The sequence below is a fragment of the Hipposideros armiger genome, unplaced genomic scaffold, assembly GCF_001890085.2.
Source record: "Hipposideros armiger isolate ML-2016 unplaced genomic scaffold, ASM189008v1 scaffold_51, whole genome shotgun sequence".
In the NCBI taxonomy this organism is placed as follows: Eukaryota; Metazoa; Chordata; class Mammalia; order Chiroptera; family Hipposideridae; genus Hipposideros; species Hipposideros armiger.
In genome coordinates, this window is record NW_017731401.1 from 3,617,495 (window position 1) to 3,640,552 (window position 23,058).

Here is a 23,058-nt window from a genome sequence, read left to right on the forward strand (position 1 = left end):
CATGGAGGCTAAATAACATGCTACTAAACCATGAATCAGTCAACAGTGAGATCAAGGAAGAAATCAAAAGATACCTGGAGACTAATGAAAATGAAAACACAACAACACCAAATCCATGGGACACAGTGAAAGCATTCCTAAGAGGAAAATTCATAGCAATACAGGCCTACCTCAAGAAACAAGAAATATCTCAAATAAACAATCTAACCTTACACTTAACAGAATTAGAAAAAGAATAGCACACAAAGCCCAAAGAGAGTAGAAGGAAGGAAATAATAAAGATCAGAACAGAAATAAATGAAATACAGTCTAAAAAAAACAGTACAAAAGATCAATGAAATCAAGAGCTGGTTCTTTGAAAAGATAAACAAAATTGATAAACCTTGAACCAGACTCATCAAGAAAAAAAGAGAGAAGACCCAAATAAATAAAATCAGAAATAAAAGAGAAGTGATGACTGACACCACAGAAATACAAAGGATTATGAGAAAATATTATGAACAATTATATACCAACAAATTGGACAATCTACAAGAAATGGATAAATTCCTAGAAACATACAGTCTTCCAAGACTGAATCAAGAAGAAACAGAAAATCTGAACTGACTGATTACTATTAACTAAATCAAATCAATAATAAAAAAGCTCCCAACAAACTCCCTGGACCAGTGGCTTCACAGGTGAATTTTTCCAAACTTTCAAAGAATTAACACCTATCCTCAAACTATTCCAAAAAATTCAAGAGGAGGGAAAGCTCCCAAGCTCATTTTATAAGGCCACCAGACAAAGACATTACAAAAAAAGAAAATTATAGGCCAATATCTCTGATGAACATAGATACAGAAATTATCAACATAATATTAGTAAACTGAATTCAGTAGTACATTAAAAAGATCATACACCATGATCAAGTGGGATTTATTACTGGGATGCAAGCTTGGTTCAATATCCACAAGTCAATTAATGTGATACACCACATAAACAAAATAGATAAAAATCATATGATCATATTAATAGATGTAGAAAAAGCATTTGGCATAATACAAAAAAACAATCAAATCTCACTGTGACTTTTTATTTCAACTTTGTCCCTCAGTGCTCATAATGAGGCACAAATCATTAAAATAGATAATCTTTTTCATCATTCCTCAGTGGCCAAATCACCAGGAAAGCGCAATAATACCCCAGAAAAAAAAGAAAAAGCCTGCTGAAAAGACATATTTACATCTTAAGGATATCTAGCTTTTTGATTAAATAAGCTACAATGAATGAATCAGAATCTTTATCAGACCCTTATTTCAGGAGAGCAAGATGAAAAGGAAGCAAAAGATCCCTCGCTTATTGAATAGTCAATTATCAACTATGAGTCTATGTATAATAACAATTATAATATTTTATGTTATCTAATATACTACATATAACCATATAATAATATATTTATTTTATATCTGTTATGAGAAAACTTTAAAAATATAACACAAAAAATTTGTATATTAATGTTTAGCTCTAATGCACAATCATTTGTTTGGCTTGTTCTTGGTCCCAAAATTTCTTCAAATTGTAAAACATGTTTTTCTCTCTTTCTATTGATTTACTTACACAGATTACAGCTGCATTTTTTTTCTCTCTGTTGGATGTGGAAATGAAGCACAGGAAGCATTTTCTTTATAGTCTGGTTGCATCTTTCTAATCCCTAAAATTTTTAAAGGATTTAAAATTGCAGGTAAAACCATTTTCATCATGCTTGTTGAGTTGAACAGGATTATTGAGGTTGGTGGACTATCTAGATCTTGGAGAATATACAGAGTGCTCCAGAGGGTCATTTAGCTGTTTTCAAAGGGAATTTTGGGAATTTTGGGTGTTTTATCTCTTCTCTTCATTACTAATTTAGGCTCCTCCCCCCAATCTTTTGAATTAATTCTATTTTTTAGAAGTACCTCCTCTTGGTGATAGATTCCACGAAGATACTGCCTTCTACATGAAGTAGCACTGCACTTCTCGCTACTACTAAAATAACTTTCAAATTTTCAAAAATGGTATTTCTATTATAATAATGAAGAATTTGATGTGGTCGGCCAAGCCATGTAGATGCACCCGGGCCAGTTGGACAAAGCTTGAAATGAGCCATAGAGGCTAAGGAATACAAGAGGAAGCTCTGGCCACTGGAAGGGCAATATAAGGCTGAAATGAAAACTCATGAACCAGATTACACTGCCAAGTAAAACTAATTTTTGATATCATAACCAGAAAAATTAACCAACTTCCAGAAGCAGAAAGAGATCTACTTGAACATGGATGGACATATATTGGACTTTATGCTGCTCTCTGGGGCCTAATAGCAAACAGTCTTTTTCGGTGTGTCTTAAATGTGACACAGGCTAGTATAGCTGCAGGCTTACCAATGGCATAAGTGATCCCATTTTTGACAGCAAATGTTTTGTAAGTTTACCATTGAAAACAGGTGATTTGAATTGTGAACCCTGTACCATAACACGGGGTGGAGGAGTTGGTCTTATTTTTGGTGGTCTGTACCCTGTTTTCTTGGCTATACCTGTGAAAGGTGGTCTAGTAGTCAAGTATGACTCAACCCTGCTACCAGAGAAAGGAAACATCTTAACCTACTGGATCAGAATTTCTAAGTGTCTCTTTAGAAAGATATTATTTTCTATTTTGCTTCAGACTGGGTTTGCAGCTTACTTTGGTTCTAGACAATATAAACTACTTATAAAGGCTCTTCAGTTGCCTGAACCTGGCCTAGAAATTTAGTGATTGTTATGCAAATCTATACACAAAAATAAAACTGTAAAAAAAAAGTTGATGTTCATTCATATAAAATGTTTATAGCTTTAAAGATTTCCTTTAGTGATTTCTCAACTTCCATCTTTCCTAACTACAGAGTCCCCAACCCATGGCTTGTCAGCCTTCCTTAGAAGAGTACACATTTGTTAGTTTTTAGCCAATCAGATTCCAGCCCACCTCAACTGTTAACTAGGGATCCATCCGTTGTCACTTTCACTTATATGGTCCTGGTGGCACTGCCTTCAACCTTGGTTTAGGGATGGTATCTGAGCCAAGCTCAGATACACAAAGCCTCAGAGTCTCCTGTGCATAGTGATGGGTCTGGAGATAGAGATGTGACCAAATCAATGCCATTGAGATGCCATTGAAATATCTTAGAACTTCTGGAAAAGAGACTGGTATGCTTTTCTTGGTTGTATTTAAACATGAAGAAGATGCATGTTCTGAGACTGTTGCAGCCATCCTTGTATCACAAAGGGGAAATCTTTGAGAATTGTAATTCAACTACTGTTGAATTTCACAACCTTTTGTAACCTTGGGATAAAGTAGAGCTCTGGACCTTAAAATGTCATTACTGTCCTATATTATTCAATTTTCAATCTCTGAGGAGGTAATGTAAATTATTTTATAAAATGTCTGAGTCCTCCAAAGATGAAATATATGAAGGCTGTGGAGCCAAGTCTCATCAATTGCTCATACAAATGAGTTACAATTTTGGAAAGAAAAGTAGATGCATAAATTGGTTCATTTTAACAATTAATAAAATTAATTTCCCCACACTGAATTGACAAAAATCAATACATGGTTATGGCATATATACTGAAGATGACCTCAGCCAAGTAGAACATGATAGGATTTTCATGGCCTGAGGAACTCACTGGTGGACTACAGCAAAATATATCAATTTCTCTAGCTGACTTAGAGCCAGGCTTAGTTAATCAGCCCCTGGGCTTTAGTTTCAGAGTTGTAAAGAGTGGTAGAGTAGAGAAAGAATGAAACCTAGTCTGAGCTCCGTACCTGCTCATCAGGATGATCCCAGGCAAGTTATTATTTCAATGCTCTCTTTTTCAAAATAACTGGGGTAAATAAACATCCTCTAAAACCCTTTCTGGTTTTTTTTTTTTAGCTTAGCAATTTAAATAATTTTTCAAATATTTTATACTTAGCTAAAATTCTTAAAAATAAACTTCAGTTATTAATCTTATAAATAAGTGAATGATCCTCAAAATGGAAGCAAGAACATATCATAAACAAAGATGGATATTTTTCAAGTTCTCATGCTTTCTTCCACTATCTCGCCAGGATATATCAAGGTCTTAGGAAAAAAGAATCATCTATATTATGTGAAAGCCCCAACTGATCCCCAACATAGTAATTTATAATTACTATACTAAATTATTATTTCTTTCACTTCAAGGTTTTAGATTCATTTGATTCTCAAATTTAATCATCAAACACATTGTTAATGAGCAAGAATTATTGCTCATACTACATGCTACCTGAATGGTTCAGAGGTAGTAGATTGGAAGAGGTAGTATGTTGTTTTGTTGAGTATTTTTCTTGATATCTAATTTAGTTACTATTTTTCCCTGAAGAAACGTACAGACAAAATTAATTAACTATTATTATTAATGATGATGACAACAATAATAATAGACATTTATTGAATATATACCAAGGAACATACATTGTGCTAAATTCTTTAAATCCTCTCAAAAATGCTTTGAGATAGATTCCCTAAGTATCTAGGTTTTGTAAATGGAAAAGCAACTGAGGCTTAGAGAGATTAAAAAACTTTCCCCAAATTATATAGCCGTAAAGTGAATAACCTGTGATTTGAACTCAGGCCTTCCTGATAGGCTAACTGTTCTCTTTACTACTACTGCTCTTATAATCACTTATAACATTAATTTGGCGCCTATCTTCTATGTCCCAGACATATGTTGAATGACTTCTATTCATTATCTTACGTACTCTGCATTGCAACCCCATAAGGTAGTTATTAGCATTCTTACTGAGTTGCAAGACAGAAGACATTGATGCATTTGCACTACTTTGTGCCTTAAATAAAAGCATACATTTATGAAATGTATCCTTTATGCATTTATGAAATGTTTCCATTGCTGTACATATATTAATGAATGTCAGTCATCAAAGAAAATGGCTGCTCCTGACTAAATGCAGCAGAATGGTCCATCTACTGAAGACAAATGCCTATGGGAATGAATCTACTCCACACAGACAAATCAATTTTTTTTGTAAATCTTCTGAGTATTTTTAATTAGAGCCAGGAAAGAGATCGTGGTTTATGATCCAGAACTAATGGCCTTTGAAATATTTTTTCAGTAGCTTTTCTAAAAAATATAAAGTGACACTCTTTGCTTTATAAGGGCAACAGTCTTAAGAAAATAGTAGGACCATTTTAAAAATTATAATATTAATATTATTAGGTTTCAATTTTTATATTCTCTGGTTTTCTATTTAAAAACACTCCTGTAAAATCTTATAGTTTTTATGTAGGTGACAAAGTTATTTTAATTTGGCTTAACTGAGATTTCTGGCTAATATTGGGTGCCAGACATGACCCTGGTCCCTGAGAACCAGCAAGGATTAAGACTCAGTCCCTGATCTAGAACACTTGACTCCATTTTTAAATACTTCCCATTAGAGGCAAAGATGCCTCTGTCTCCAATCACCTTGTAAGTTGATTAGTTGTGTAACAACTATTTGAAACTTAAAAGTCTTTGGAGAGAGTTTAACCTCCATTCAGTAGGAGATAATATGTTTTCATTTCCTCTGGCTTTGATATATATCGTCCATAGTTAGAATTCCAATTAGCATTTTAGGTTTTCCTTTGCCAGAGTGAAAACAAGGCTCTGTCTTCAGGCAGGTGAAGACCCAGTGATGTACAAGTTATTTAAAAGAATTCTTCAAAAACCTCTGATAAACAAGGCAAAGTGAGGATTGGGTTTTACAACAGGCACACAAGAGACTTGGCAAAGATCTTTAAGTTTATGAAAGGTTATTGTATAAAATAGGGATTTGGCAGTAGTGATATTTTTCAACTGATATCCAACTAATAGTAAGTAAAACATTTTTTTCTAAAGTGAGTAAAGGCCAGAATTACAAAATTTGTAGAATTAAAAGATTAGGAATTTGTAAGATGCTGATGTCTTAAGGAAAATTGAGGCATACCTTTAAAAAAATTTAATTATGTGCATATCACTTTACAGTATGTATTTTATAAAAGAAGAAACAGAGGCTCAAAGCTATTAAGTTGTCCAAGGTCATGTAGCCTGTAAGCCGCAAAACAGGAATTCAAATCCAGCTCTGACTCCAAAGCCTACACTCTCTCCATGATGTCATCCCACAGCCTTTTATGGGGTGATTTAGTTGCCAACTGGAGATAAAATAAAGGGCCTTTTGAAATTCTTTCCATTGCTTTGGTTCTAGTCTCCCTTATTTGATCTCAATATTGGCCATACCAATGTTTAACAACTTCTATATACAGCGAGGATAGGATAGGAAACAATGCAACTTGATGAGTTTAATGTAGTTTTTCAAATTTAAGTTCTTTTCACTCTAACTGGGTCATAAAATCTCAGTAAAAAGGGACCTTAGAATTCATCTAGTACAAGCCAAGTCCAATATTTAACTCAGTCTCCCCTTCTCTCTTCCTTTCAGCAAATATTTATTTAGTATCACTTTGCCTTAGGTAATGGAGATAGAGCAGTGAACAAGTCAGAAGCTCCTGCGATCATGATTTTCCTTATTGCTGCTGCTCTCTTCTGCATTTTGTAGCTGCTCACTCCCTCAGAGTAGGCTAGACACTGGCTAATAAAGGAAGGAGGAAAAGGCCAAACCATTTCAAAGACTCTCTCCCTTACATAACTCATTAAGGACCCCCTGGTGCCTAGTTGACATCGAAGGCAGTTTATTGGGTACATAAAAGTCGATCTTAGAGCTTTGCCCTGAGCCTGTGGTCTTATTAACCAGTTTAAATGCATTTCCCCCATGTGGCTTAAGGATTGTTAAAGTCCTAGTAATACTTTGGACTCTTCTGAGCAGACAAGAAGACAGATGGGCTTGAAGAGTAATGGGTTGGCAAGAACACGTTGTTAGGAGCTTGATTTAAAGGTGGTTCTGAGAGGGAGCTCAAGTCATTTCCGCAAGTGTCTTGAAAAGGGATTCGGACAGGGAGAAAGAAGGTGGCTGTAAGGGAGCCCAAGAAGAATGAAATATCTGAAGGAACAGAGTGCGAAAGCCAGGAGGAATAATGTGAAAGAGCACCTACTCCAAACATACATCTACTTAAACTGAATTGATGGAGTAGATGGGCAAAGCCCCCACGCGAGGATGCCACTCGATGCCTAAAGCCTCTTGTACATTTTGTTACTTTGCCTCCTTTGGGCTCTGTTTTGTTCAGTCGTGTGTGTGATCAGTTATATACCAACCTCTCTCCCTCCATGAGGGTGAAACTAAGTGAACCACCGCTTAGTCATCTTTGAATCCCGCAGTCCCTTGTGCTGAGGAGCCTCTTGTGCAGAGTGTGTGTTCCAAACAGGATTGGTTATGGAGTGTTTTCTCATTTGGTAAAGGGCGTGTACTTGGCAATAGTTTTTGAATAATAATTGAGGTTAGGGAGAAAAGCAGGCAGAAGCTGTTCTGTTCCTAAGCAAGCTCAGAGGGAAGAAAACAGAGCAATCAGAGTTGTTTTCACTCTCCCAGAAGTCACACACTGAAATTAAAGGGCATCAAAAGATAAAAACAAAGGTCCATTTTCCTTGTTTCAATACCAGACAAATCCTGATTTAGAGGTTTCTTTGCATAACCTGTTTCCCTAGGCCTAAACAGGCTGAGGTTAAAAATGGGGTCATAAAAGCAGCGAAAAAGGTGAAGGAATTAGAAGTCCAAATTGGCAGCTACAAAATTGTCACAGGGATATAAAGTACAGCTTAGGGAATATAGTCAGTAATATTGTAATAACTGTGTATGGTGTTGGGGGGTGGGTACTAGACTTATCAGGGGGATCACCTCCTTAGTTATATAAATGTCTAACCATTATGCTATACACTGAAATTAATATAATACTGAATGTCAACTGTAATTGAAAAAAAATACATCTTAAAAAAAAAAGAACAGTAGCAAAACAGAATTCATTTTATTCTGTCCCCAGTTTAGCAGAAATTCAATTGCCTTTGAATCCTCCCCTAATTATTCTGGGAAATCCAGGAGTTATTTCACTTGTATTCTCAACGTGGTTGACTAGCCTATCATCTGCCAGGAGCCACTTTTCCCCTCTCTTATTCAGCAGTGAAGAGGTTGCCAAAAAGCCAACAAGAGGCTTTTGATAAGGGTGTGAAGGTATCAGCTACCCATACTGAGACTGCATTAGTGTCCATTATTTTCTCAGCTTCCACTGTGGATGTAGGCCGACATGAATGTCTTCTCAGCCTGCTATTTCTACTCTGTGCTCCCGTGTACTCCAGTTGGTCTTGGGGGGTGAGACAGTACGGCAATGTGGTTAAGAGTATAGATTTTAATATCAGGGAGATTTGATTTAAATTCTGGACCTGCCACTTTTTAGCTGCATGTCCACAGGCAAGATGTATACCCCCTCTAAGCCTCATTTTTCTCATCTGAAAAAAATGCAGTAAATAATGACCATAAGGCCACTGCGATAATTATGATAATGTCTGTTAAATGTTTAGTCATTAGGAAGAACTCAATCAATGTTAATTATTATTATGATCATCTGTTACTTAGGTTACCAAAAATGTTTCTTTGTACTCTCAATGTCTAAAGACATTTTCGGTAAAACAACTCTTCAGGTTTTTATTCATTGTTCCCACCCCCAACGGGACTGAATGGGGAATAAATGATACAACTGATCACCTTTTGCCCAGATGACATTCTCCTCTAACCCTGTCCTATTGTTTTGAAACAAATATATTTCCCTCAACTGTCTCCTGTCTTATGATGAGCTATTTCCTAGGGAGACCTTCAATGCTTGATGCAAATAGGGCTCTGAGGGGTTCACCACAAAGAACACGCAGGCAGGGCCAGGCACGTCTGAATCCTGGTATGAACATAGCCAAGGCCTCTAACATCTAAGGAAGGGTTTCGCAATGGCTAGATGCTAGCTGAGAATGTAAAGGGGACAATATAAAAAGAGAAAAAAAAGGAAGAAAAAACTATCAAGTCCCCAAGGAGTAAAGAAAGCTGAGTATTCAACAAGAGAATATTTTTGGGGAGTCAAAGGTTACATTTTAGTTCATTTTCCTGCAGAAAATTAGTACATGTAAGCAAAAAAAAAATGTTTTAATTGCATTCTGAGTAATAGCCTTCAAAAAAGATTAAGTGTTTGAAAAACACTGACAGAAAATCTGGGAACTGTTATATGCCTAGGTTGGAAAAGTGCATCATGATTCACCAGGCACAATTCAGTTTGAAATGATCCCCTCTTTATGCTATTCAATGGAAGAAAAAAATTAATCTCCTCAGTAATGAATGCATGGTCCATTATAGTTATTGTGTTCTTTTTGGAAAAAAAAAAAAAAACATGACAGCTTTATTCACTCCATGTGGCCAACCAAATTGCTTCAAGTGATGTGCAAATAAGACAAACACTAACATTTACTTTTTCTTTCCTCATGTACCCAGAGGCATATGCTGTGGCTATAATGCGTAACTTAAAATGACAATAATAATAACAACGGTGGAAAACCAAATGGAAATATTCAACTCGGTTTAGACAACTGATTCCAAAGGCAGCAAGTTTCGTGCTCCATCTGCTTGGAGAAAATTTCTTGTTAATCAGGTCTATAAAAGGGTGTGGGTGTTGGATGCTAGTCTCTGTTAAAATGTAAAAGTTTCTGAACTGTGATGTGTCATTTACGGGTTAAATCTGGTTTGTTATTTTTTAATTTCCAAAGACCAGACCCCTCCCCAGGAAGTTTGTTACTGGGTACTATAATAAACACCAATGGAGAGATAAATTAACATTAAATATTCAAATAAAAAATGTTGACTTTTTAATTTAGTTATCAACTGGGGACTATCCCTTATCATTATGTTGGAGCAGCCCAATGAATACATTCATAAAAGATTGGGCTGGCCGAGTGGCGCATTGGTTAGGAGTTGGCTTGGGATGCCAGCTCTGAGCAGCAAGGCCCCGGTTCGGATCCCACATGAGGGTCAGTGAACAACAGCTCAACCTGGAGCTGGGCTGACTTGAGTCGCCGGCGATGGTGTAGGCTGCAGCCCCTGCTGTAGTGGGGTGCCATAAGCTACTGTGTGTGGCTGGCAGCCAGCATGAGATGCCAAGAGCCGCAGTGAGTGTCCATCCAGAGGCTGGTGAACAATCTGCCTCATCCGGGAAGAGCGCAATGATAATACCAACATGGGCCAGTGAAGCAACGTCCTCCACAACTAGGCTGAAGAACAAAACGACAGCAACTTGTCTGTTCCCCTTCCCCTGATTCCCCAGCGCTGTTCTCCTCCCCCAATTCCCCCCCCCCAAAAAAAAAGATTTAAGCACCAGCACACCAAATTTCAATAATTTGCTTTAGGTATCCTCCAAAAGCTTCTGTATGTTTAGAGAATAGAAAATTCTCATGGGACTTTATTTTCCTTAGTTTTATAAACTTTTCTATTAATACCAGTTCTATTTTATTGCCATTGTCTTCATTTTGCAAAGGCTTAATGGAACATTAAGGAACATTAGATTAATATGCTATTTGTTGAAATAAAGAGTGCCAAAGCTAAGTTTCTCATTAGGTCCCATTGCTATTACTATTATTTAAAAATAATAGCATGGGCCTTCGATTCAGGTGGACACATCACTATTTAGAGTGCAGCTCTTTCATTTGCTGGCTCTGTGACCTTGGACAAGCTACTTAATCTCTCTAAACCTCAGTAATCTGTTCTATAAAATGGGTACCAGAATTCCTTTCTTGCCAGACTGTTAAGATTAAATCAACCTTAGCATGGTACTTGGCTTATAGGGAATAGTTTACAAATAGTAGCTATTAGCATTACTATAAAGCACATTAATTTAAGATATTGTGTTCATTTCCTTCTGGAAAAAAAATGACCGATTTAACCCTGGGTATAACCCAATAGATATAAATTAAATAGAACAGTCATTGTTTGCTAGGGAAAAAAAACCTTTGCTAAGATCTTTCTGTGTGTTGTTCATGACATGTGCATAATCAGGCAGTGGGAATGACCCTAGGATAAGGGACCTCAAGCAGAGGGTTTCACACAGAGCCGTTGAATTAGGTTTATGCCACCACAGGTTAGAATGCGCCTACAATATCGTACCAAACTTAGATGACAGAGGAGCCAAATAAATATCTACATTCTGTTTTCTATATGCCAGGAACCAATGCCAAACACTTCACATATTTAATAACCCTACCATGTAATTATTATCCCCCTTTTAGAAATGAAACCATTAAGGCTCAGAGACAATAAGAAACTTGACCAAAGCTTCACAGCTATAATGGTGGAGTGGTGGTTTAAATTGGGCTTGCATTTTCCATTAGACTGTGTTTTGCCTTTCTAAATAGGTATCACAGCCTGCCCTGATGAAGACGAATAGGGCTGGGGTGGGCCCACAGGGGACTAGCCACTTGCCAACTGGGAGGGATTTCCATAGTAAGAAAGTGCATCAAAAGCAAGAGAGAAGTACAGGAGTGGTTTTGGCTTCAAGGACAGTGAGCATGCATGGGGCGGGGCAGGGTGGGAGGAGGGGGCGATTCTGATACGCCTACTACTCTGACTGTCCTCTGCCCCAGATCCATATGCGCAGGCCCTATGCCCTTATAAAAGACTGAGGGAGAACCACAGCAGCTGTTGGGTTCGCAGTTCGGGAGAGGTAGGTTGGGGAGTAGGTAGAGGCCTGGACCCTGGAACCACACCGCCCGGTCTGGAATTCCACTCCTCTCTGACATTGGGCAAGTTACTTTAACTTGTTTAAGCCTCCATTGTTTTGGTTTTTTTTGTTCATCTGGGAAGTGGAAATAAAATCCTACCTGCCTTCTAGGTTGTTATGATGATTAAATAAGTTAAAACACACATAAAGTGCTTAGAGGAATGCCTGGCATCTAGTAAGTTCTCAATAAATGTTACCTGATGTTATTTTATGAGTTATCAGGATTGTGGCAGACAACAGTTTGACTGTCCTAAATATTTTTTGGTATCTTCGCATGTCCTTGCCATTCTCCGCATTGTCATTGGCATCCTCCTTTCCTCCTTCAGGGATGTCATAGCCCAGAAGCCCAAAGAGAGCCCAGACTGTCTGAGCAAGGTCTTTTCTCTCTCCTCCTCCAAAGCAAAATCACATTCTGAATAGGATAATGAGAAGAACTGGTAGGAAGCAATGGAGGAGGATACTAGTTGTCACCCCCAAAATGGGAAATACATCTTTCTCTTAGGTTTATGCCCCTAAAAGTTAGAATGCACCTACAATGTCATCACTTGTCTTAACTCACAGCCAGAATCCCCAAAGGAGAAAATGGACAGAACAATCCAGATAAGTACAGAGAGTCTGGAGCTGAAAAGAGGGCATCTGTGCCCATTCTTTGAGCTTGAGAAACAAGCAAGATGTCTCAACTCTTTCCCCTGGACTCACTATGGAGCCAGTGATAGCAAGGGCCAGAGTCAGCCCCAAAAGATTCTCTGAGGCTCTAGAGCAGTACGTAGGTAGCTGTCAAAGAGCTAGGTCTGAACGGCCTTTAGTCTGGGTGTCAGGGAGACGTAGCAGTTAACTTAATTGATCATGAGGACCCTAGAGGAGCCAAAGTACATCACAGCAGGAGAACCAGTACAGGGGGCTGCCTCCTTTCACCCCCAGACAACAGAGAGGTGGTGTGCAATCCCCTAGCGATGTACATGCCACCTGGGGAGTGGGAGCAGACTCTAAATTCACTGTGTTGCTATCACCACTTGGAATGGATGCTTAAAGCACAATGTAAGTGGAGTCATCAATCAAGAGAATTATGTTAACTGCTCACTTGAGTGAAATGTTACCCAAGGCAATAGCAGCTTTGTACTGATGGGAGATGGTGCATCTTGCGTGTGTGTACTGGCAGGTCTCAGTGACATGATACATGAGATTTCGTTTGGTTTTTGCTAATAAACTGAAGTATACTGAACGCTAGCTACATGCTAGGCACTGTGATAAGTTCTTCTACAGGATTATCTCATTTCATCATCACAAAGCACTGTGGGATAAACACCATTATTATCCCTAATTTACAGATGTTAAATTTGAGGCCTCAAGAGGTCAATATTATTATTTAGTATGGGATTGGACTGGGATTGCAGTCCAGGCAGTATGTTTATATAGCCTGTGACAGCCTGCCTGGCTCAGACATTTATCAGTGGCAGACATTCTGGCAGAGACTAGCATTGGCAGTAACAAGAGACCTCACCAAAGGGACATCTGCAGGAGAAATGGAATGTGTGGCTACCTCTAGAAGCCAAAATGGACCATCTGCAAGTCATGCTGGGGAAATCCTAAAATATTTGGGTGGGATTTGAAGGCTAGCTGGAGTTCTTGCTCAACAGGGCCAAACCAGGAGAAAAATTATTATTTTGTGATGTCCACATGACCTTTTCTTTGTGTCTGGATTGGGATGACTGAGGAAACAAAGGCCATACAATTAATACTCCCACTTGTTACAAAAAAGATGAGCGGATGGTACTTGGGATGCATCACTGCATTGTCACTTAGCATCTTGTATGGCTGATTCCAACTTGGGTCTCATTACTTTGTTGTTAACATAATTATTTGCCCTGGGTTTTTATTTTAGGATACCCTCTTAGGACTTAGTACCCTGAAACTCCCTAATGATGTGAGCTCTAAGGACTTCATTCCCCCAGTTTGGCGTTCACAGACGATTTCAATACGAATCATTCAACCCTTCCTCAGCCATGGACATGTCTTTCAATCTAATTTCTGGTAACACATGTACCATTTCTTTCTTTCTTTTTTCCCTAGAACCATGAGTTTTATGTGGAACCATTATTAATTAGCCCTCTAAGGCTTTTGTTCTTTTCTCTTAGTTTTCCGTCTTGTTGTCATCATGCTAATTTATATGCTGGGAATCTTGATTTTAATCCAGCACTTTTCTGACTTTTTTTAATTTTCAGAAATCATGTTTTCACCCTCAAAGAGCTCTCTTTTTTGTTGTTCATGGAGATACATATATATACACATATACATACAAATATATACATACATATATATATATATATATATATATATATATATATACACACACACATATACATATATATTTGGTAGTTGCAAAATCTACTCAAATCTCTCTGAGAATTCTAACTGGAGTTTGTTGTTGTTTTAAAACTTCTCTTCTGCCCCCTGAATTATCTCCAATTCCTCTGGGATCAGTTTTTGCTATTTGTAACTAAATGACTTGATGAATATGTTAACTAATATTATTGTGATAATCATTTTGTAATATATACATATATCAAATCATCACGCTGTACACCATAAACTTACAGAATGTTAAAAGTCAATTATATTTCAATCAAGCTGGAAAAAATAAAAATAAAACAAAAGAATTACTTTGGCTACTAAAAAATTAAAAATAAAATAACAAAGATGCTGATGAATTCTGCTTAGCGATCCTTGGATTTTTAATTCATATTTAGAACATATTTAGAACAATGACAGACTAGTTGGGGTGAGTATACTTTATTCTCTATTAGTAGGCCTACTTCCTCATATAGGTATCCTTTCCGTTATTGGGAAGTCTAACTGAAGCCCTGTATAGTTGGGGAGGAGTAGTTCTCTGACAGGATTGTTTTAGGCTAAATGGGCAAGGAGCCAGCAGTTAGGTACTAGTCCTCCAAACTCCAATTCCCATACTATAAACCACGGCTGTTTTCCTGTGGTTCATTCAAGAGGTTTGTTCTACAGGTAATGATGGTAATGATGATGATGATGATGATAAAGACAATAGCTAATATTGGTATAGCACCATGTGCCAGGCACTGTCTTAAGAACATCTCATATGTAAATTCATTTACTAGTCATAACAATCCTTTCAGTTAGGTGCTATTATTATTCCCCTTTCATACACAATGAAACGGAGGCATAAACTGCCCAAAGTCACACAGCTGGTAAGTGGGAAAGAAGCAGGCTTTGAATCAAGGTCACCTTGCTCCACAGTCCATTCTTTTAGTCTCTAGGAAATATTTCTAGGCTGGTTGTACTCTGTGAGGGGAGGTGGGGATTAAGGGGTAATTAAAACAGTTTTTCATATATAGATCTTAGTTTCCACATATGGACTTCAAGAACAGTTAATCAGCCCCATGTTTCCCTCATCCCCATGAACCCTGAACTCGGGGTTGCCCCAGTGTTGCTATTGGTAGAAAAGCTCCCACCTCGCCTCACTGCAGAGCCTCTTGTGGGGAATTCTGTGCTGGTTCATCTGCTTAGAGGCTTCCATCTGCTTCCTGTCATCCAGAAATTTGTCGAAATTTCTCATTCACTAATGACCACTGTTCTTCTCACTCTCATCTAAAGTACTTTGTTGTTATTGTTTATTCTTTTTTGTGCTTCTAGATTTCTATTTCAATGGACCCTTAGAGGCCTGGGTTACAAATTTGTGCTCAGGCTGCCATGTTGAAATGACTTCAAAAGCAAGTAAGTTTCTACAGGCATTTTGGCCATTTGGCTATATTTTTAATACTGGCATTGTGCAAAGATGTGTAGATTCAAGCCATACTATTACTATCCACTCATTTATTTTACATGTACATATATATAATTTACAAAGATATACATTATAATTTGGACACAGAATTTAGTAAGTATTGATCCCAAACATATTATACTATGTAATTTTCACTACGACTCCAAGTAGATATTTAATAGGTTGGATAAAGGGCTTATTTAAGCTAAAATCAGTTTGGAGGTTCTGGGTACCTCAGTAAAGCCATTCTTTAGAGGAATACGAAGGACGATAGATTCTACTTCAAAATTGAGTAAGTGCCTGAGAAATCATCTGAAATAGCTTACGAGGTGCTTATTCTATGTTGGCAAAATATTCAATATCAAAGCAAAAGAGCTTTTTTTTTCTCACAAAATGTTCAATACTTTTCTTCTATGGTTATTGTAAGGATTAACCCACCTAATAAATATATTTAAAACCACAAGGACTGGCATGTTTTAGATGTTTGATAAATACCAGCTTCCTCTGAAGTTAAGAATCTGAAACCAAACTGAAACATTCATGTTAGAAACTGAAAATTTGATTTGATATGCAGAAGTGAAGGCATTCTAGAACTGCAGTTAATTAAGCTCATGGACTATGGAGCCATATAAACAGAGGTTCAGGTCATAGTTCCACCTCTTAATTGCCTGTCTTCTTATGACTGTTTCCTCATCTGTACAATAGAGATCATAATAATATCTACTTTGTGAAATTATTAGGGAAATTAAATAGGATAATGTGTGTGAAGTACTTAGTACATTATAAAATGGTTATAAAGTACTTCGTGTATTATGTGGCACATAGTAAATGTTCAATAAATGTTATCAGCTATTAACATAATTATTGCAACTCCCATGTTTTAGGGATATAGTTTATACTGATAAATATTTTTGAAAAGCATGGAGCATAAATATGGCAGCCTGAACACAAATTTACAACCCAGGCCAAGTCTTAAGAGCACTGGGTAGTAATAACATTCCTCACAGCAAATGTTTTAGAGAATCATTTCCCAGAGTATTTGGTGGAACTTTAGCTCCTGGGAATGTTTTGAGACAAAAGTTTCACGTTCAAATAAGTTATGGAAACAAAACATACTCAATCTAATTTTACATATTAAAGGTCGAAAAAATTTCATCTTAAAAAAAATCTCATTAACTTTGCTTAACCTAGCATATTCTCCAAATGCTTTGCTGACATAATAGCATCAATAACTTGTATCACCAATATGTATGGAACATTCTTTGGGAAACTGATTTAAGCTTAGGTTTAAAAGGGCATAGTTCCATTTTATCAAGGTTGTCTCTCCACTGATTGTTAGTTAAGCTTTAATGTCAGGCCTGTGATGTCTAAACCATCTAAAATAGTGAACATTCACATTTTTATAGGAAAGTACACACTGATTTAATTATTTCAGAAAAAAATGTAATGATGCTAAATCAATACTACTGGACACTTCAGGGAAGTTTTCAACTGAAAAAAAAAAGATCAAGTTAAACCAATTATCTAAATCTAAGAAAATACTTGCTGTAATATTAGAGAGGACATTAAATTGTTCAAGTGAACTGTTGTGTGTGGTGGGGTACATCTCCAAAGATGCTGTGCAGTGAGCCAGATCTTCTAGTATTCACTCCCCTCCGTATGAAGACTGTGCTGGCCTTGTTTACTGTTTTAACCAATAGAATGTGGAACTTCTACACCTAAGTCCAAAGAAGACCTGGTTGGTTCTCCTTTTAAACTGTGGGAGCCCTGAGTTTTCACGGAAGCTCTGCTGGAGAAGCCATGTGGAGAGTAGAGAGAACATAAAACTAAGTAGACAGAAAAACAGAGTCAGGGGAGACTCCCAGCTGTTTGAGCAACCCATTTCAGATAGATAAATGATAGATGGCATCAGCCTTCAAGCTATGCCATCAGATGTGCGAGTGAGCCAACTTAGACATAGCAAACCAGTCGAGTCCTCAGATAATTGTAACCTCAACTAAAATCACGTGGAGCAAAAGAACTGCCCAGCTGAACCCAGTCAACCCTCAAAATCACGAGAGATAATAAAGTGGCTGTTATTTTAAGCCAATAAATTTTGCAGTGGTTTTTTTACATAGTAATACATGATCAAAGCAAGCGGATGGGTAGTGTAGAGGACTGCACAGAAAATTGTCCAGATGGAATGCTCCTCACTTCATTTTATTTTCCTAAATACTGGTTGAGTGTAGTGGTTAAAATTTACTCTCAGGTTCCCTCTGACAATTCTATGCTGATTGAGTTCACAAGAGCTTAAAAGGGCAAAAATACCTTGTGAAGATACTGCAGAAAAATATCTTTTGTAGCCACTCACATTTTGTGTCAGAACTTTTCTTCTTTGGAGAACAGTGCTAACAACATCTAAAAATAAAATCTTCACTTTCAACTTTGATGTAAGTTTGGAAAATAATAAACAGAAAAACAAAAGCAAAAACACTGTCTAAAAGAAAAAATTATTACTGTATTATTATCTAGACCTAATTCCAAGTCAGCGTCTGAACTATCCTTTTTTCTCTCAGCTGATAATTCTAATTTAAAAAGTGACCCAAATGATGAGATGCTTCCTTCCATGAACACATTAAAATTACAACTAAATAATAGAACAATCAACCTGGACAAGCATATGAACAGACGTTTTATAACTACGATTTAAAGAAGAAGCCACGTCGAGACTGGTAGGAGGGGCAGAGACGCAAAAAGGGCCCCAAACCTCTGTGTGGTGGTTGAGAAGCAGGAAAGAATATTTAAGCCACAGAGGCTCCCCCTGCGAGAGCAAGTGACCCAAGCTCCACACTAAGCTCCCCAGCCCAGAGTATGGGGGCCAGGAGAGGAGCCCTGACAACATCTGGCTGTGAAAAACAGTGGGGATGCTGACCGCCTGAGTGGGACAGAAGGCTGCGACACCTCAGATGTCCTTTTCAAGGGCCTGTGCATAGATTCACTCGCAGGCACTCACCTGAGGCTCCAGTGGGGTGATGGTAACTTGGGGGCGTAGGAGGTATATGGGAGGCAGACAGGTGTGTGGCTCTCAGGCAAGGGCTGTTGGCGTCCTTTTCCAGTGCAGCTGGCAGGCAGGCGCCATCTTTCCTGTGTTGAGCCCTCCCCCACAGGCCAAATCTGAATCTGATTGGCCTAGTGAGCTCCACTGCTCCACCCTGCTGACTCATTGTGACCCCACCCCACTCAAATCCTCCAATACCGGAGGCACTTTCTCCATGAGCAGCCAGCCCCACCCCCATTGCACTCTTTCTTGGAAAACTATTAGAGTCTATGGGCTCCAAGTGGGCAACTTGAGGCCTTGGTGAGCTGTGATACTTTTCTTGAGTAGCTCCAGGCTCACCACTGGCACCAAACCAGAGTCTACATTAACCTGGTGACAACAACTCTTCCCACTCTAATGGCTCCCTGAGACCCTGTCTCACCCAACTTGTGTACCACATGAGACTTTAGCAATGGCTGACCTTAAGGGAGTAGGCAGGTGACAGCAGGTCTTGGAGTGTCTTGGCTTTTTGTGGAGCTACCCCAGGCCCAGTACAGGTGGCAGCTGTCCTGGGTTTGCAGTGTGGCCTCTCCCATGTGGCTCCAACTTTAGCACAGGCAGCAAATAACCACAGATCATTTTGTAGTTCTTACCAGGTAGTTCCTGACCAGTCATAGGCAGTGGATGACCTGGGCCTGCACTGCAGCCACTCCTAAGAGGCCCCAGAACTAACATACTTAGAGGTTGGCTTCAGACCACAGCAGAGCACTGCCCAATTAGCCCCACAAGCAGCACAAACAAAGGGCAGTCTCAATAGGTACCAGAGCCCTCTGAGGTGAATCCAGGTCCATGTGGTAAGTCTCTCGCATAGCAGCCTCTAAGCTGTGAACATGGCCAAACCCCACAGCCAATCAGCCTGAGGGCCAATCCCACCCAATGATGTGCCAATAGCAATCAAAGCTCAACTATAACAGGAAAGCACATATGACCCACACAAGGGACACTCCTGAAGAACCCGAAGTAGGTGACCAGGGAGACTGCACCAGGGTCCCACAGGGCACCTACTATATAAGGCAACCCAGCCAAGACTGGGAGATATAGCAACCCTACCTAATACATAGAAACAAACACAAAGAGGCAGCCAAAATGAGGAAACAGAGCAGTATGTCCCAAATGAAAGAATAGGAGAAAACTTCACAAAAAGAACTAAGTAAAATGGAGACAAGCAACCTACCAGAGACAGAGTTCAAAACAATGGTTATAAGGATGCTCAATGACCTTAATGAGAACTTCAACAAAGAGATAGCAAGCATAAAAAAAAGACGTAGAAACCATAAAGAAGAACCAGTCAGGAGTGAAGAATACAATAACTGAAGTAAAGAATGCACTAGAGGGAATCACTAGCAGACTAGATGAAGCAGAAAATTAAATGAGTAATTTGGAAGACAAGATAGCAGGAAATACCCAATCAGAACAGCAAAAAAAAAAAAAAGAATAAAAAAAAATAAGGATAGTTTAAGAAACCTCTGGGACAACATCAAGGATAAAATCATTCACATCACATGGATACCAGGAGAAGACAGAAAGCAAGGTATTGAAAACCTATTTGAAGAAATAATGACTGGAAACTTTTCTAACCTGGCAAAGGAAATAGACATACAAGTCCAGGAAGTGCAGAGAGTCCCAAACAAAATGAACCCAAACAGGCCCATACCAAGACACATCATAATTAAAATGGCAAAGGTTAAAGACAAAGAGAGAATCCTAAAAAAAAAAGGAAGAGAAAGGCAACTAGTAACTTATAAGGAAGCTCCCATAAGATTGTCAGCTGATTTCTCAACAGAAACTTTGCAGGCCAGAAGGGATTGGCACAAAATATTCAACATGATGAAAAGGAAGGACTTACAACAAAGCATACTCTACCTAGTAAGGCTATCATTTAAAATCGAAGGACAGGCAAAGTGCTTCCCAGACAAGAAAAAGCTAACGGAGTTCATCATTTCCAAACTAGTATTCCAAGGAATGTTAGAGGAACGTCTTTAAGGTGGAAATCTATATATATTATGAATAATAAAATGGCAATAGCTACATAACTATCAACAATTACTTTCAATGTAAATGGACGAAATGCTTCAATCAAAAGACATAGGAGGGGGCCAGCTGAGTGGCTCGTTGGTTAAGAGTTGGCTTGGGAGCGCAAGCTCTGAGCAGCAGGGCTGCCGGCTTGGATCCCACATGGGCCAGTGATTCTGCGCCCTCTACAGCTAAGATGGTGAACAACAACTTGACCTGGAGCTGGGCTGCCGTGAGTCTCCGGCAGCAGCGTAGGCTGCAGTGGGGCTGCAGTGGACTGCCACTCACTACCATGAGTGGCCGGCAGTCAGTGTGAGTTGCCATGAGTCGCCGTGAGCGGCCGTCCAATGGTCTGCGAACGACTGCTTCAGGCAGAAAGAGCGCAATGATCACAATACCAACATGGGCCAGTGAAGCAGTGTCCTCTACAACTAGACTGAAGAACAAAAGGACAGCAACTTGTCTGTTCCTCTTCCCCAATTCCCCAACGCTGTTCCCCTTCCCCAATTCCCCGATAAAATCTTAAAAAAAAAGACATAGGAGGGCTGAATAGATAAAGAAAACAAGGTTTTTACATATGCTGCCTACAAGAGACTCACTAGATTGAGAGACATACACAGATGGAAAGTAAAGAAATGGAAAACGTTATTTCATGAAAATGGAAACAAAAAAACCTGGCTAGCAATACTTATACCAGACAAAATAGATGTTAAAGCAAAAAGCTATAACAAGAGAAAAAGTAGGACCTAGTAATTCCACTTCTGGGCATTTATCAGAAGAAACTCAAAACACTACTTTGAGGGAATGTGTGCATCCATATGTTCATTGCAGCATTGTTTACAAATGGCCAAGATGTGGAGGTAGCCTGGGTTTCTGTCGATGGAAAAATGGATAAAGAGAATAGGGTATACGTATTAAATGGAATATTGCTCAGCCAAAGAAAGGAATGGTTCTTGCCACTTACAGCCACATGGATGGACCTGGAAGATATTGTGCTGACTCGAGTGTCAGACAGAGAGAGATGCAATGTGACTTCGTTTATATGTGAACTCTAAAGAACAAAACAAAACAAACAAACAAACAAACAAACAGAAACAAACTCATAGATACAGAGAACATTTTGATGGTTGCTAGATGGAAGAGGTGTTGGAACGATGGGTGAAAAAGGAGAAGGGATTAAGAAGTACAAATTGGTAGTTACAAAGTAGTCATGGAGATATGAAGTAAAGTGTAGGGAATATAGTTAATGATATGGTAATAACTATGTATAGTGCCAGGTGGGTGCTAGACTAGTCAGGGGGATTAGTTCTTAAATTATATAAATGTCTAACCACTATGCTGTACACCTGAAATTAATATAAAATACTACTGAAAAAAAGTGATCCAAATGAGAAATAAAACTATACTTCACAGCTGGCTTTTCACAGTGAGATATTGGAGGAACAGAAGCAGAAAACGGGGTGTCATAAGTTGGAAGTGTGGTATCCAAAGGCTGGATGGGAGAAGAAATAAGTAAAGAGTGGAGGAGAGGTTTTTTGTTGTTGTTTTGTTTTGTTTTCTTGTTTGATTTTTGTAATTGTTATGGGTGTGGAACTTTGATGAGAGGAATGATAACTAAGATAGGATTTGTGGCCAATTTGTGGACAGCAAATGCATGATGCAAAACTCCAATACTTTAGAATATTTAGAAGAATGAAGAGACAAATTTTTTCTAAAGTTATGAAGGCTGACTTGTGTTTTCTTTGACTGTGACTCTAGGAAGAGATTGTCACATCCCTTGGGATTTACTAGGATTATACATGAAAGGTCATTATCAATTCAATTAAATAATATTATGTAAGGCCCTATTTTAGGTCGTGTGTGGGGAAAGAGAGAGTATGAAGTTTACAAATTCTTAAGTTATTGGTAATCTAGTAGGAAAGCTAAGAAATATATTTAAGTATGCTAATAGAATATAGCAGCATGTTATAGCTAAATCAAGAGCTCAGCTATTCATGAAACTGGTAGGTTTACAATCTCTGTGACAATCGGCTTTCATGAATACTTGTGCACTGATTTGCACATTCTAGGAAAGAAGTAACAAAAATACATGTTTTCTGTTTTGTTTTTCCTTGTTAGTCTGATTGAGAAGAAAGGGATAAGGTCTGTGGATGGGGTGGAATGCTTTTCTCCCCTGCTTTGGCTACTGGACTGGTTTTGAATCTCTGCTCAGTGAGTGATAAGTTAAAACTAAAGAAAATATCTTATTAGGGAGACCACTTCATGGACGGTGTAGATGCCTGACCACTGCACTGTATACCTGAAGCTGAAGCTGAATAATATTGAAAATCAACTATAATTTAACATATATATATATAGTCACAGGATGTGGAGTACAGCATAGAGAATAGAGTCAATGGAATTGTAACAATTATATATGATGTCAGAGGGGTAGGTAGT

At 38.4% G+C, this 23,058-nt stretch overlaps 1 pseudogene; it reads left to right on the forward strand.

The window, feature by feature from the left end:
* Nucleotides 1–903: 903 nt before the first annotated feature.
* On the forward strand, nucleotides 904–2,795 carry LOC109381664 (transmembrane protein 126A pseudogene; annotated as a pseudogene).
* The last annotated feature ends 20,263 nt before the right edge of the window (nucleotides 2,796–23,058 follow it).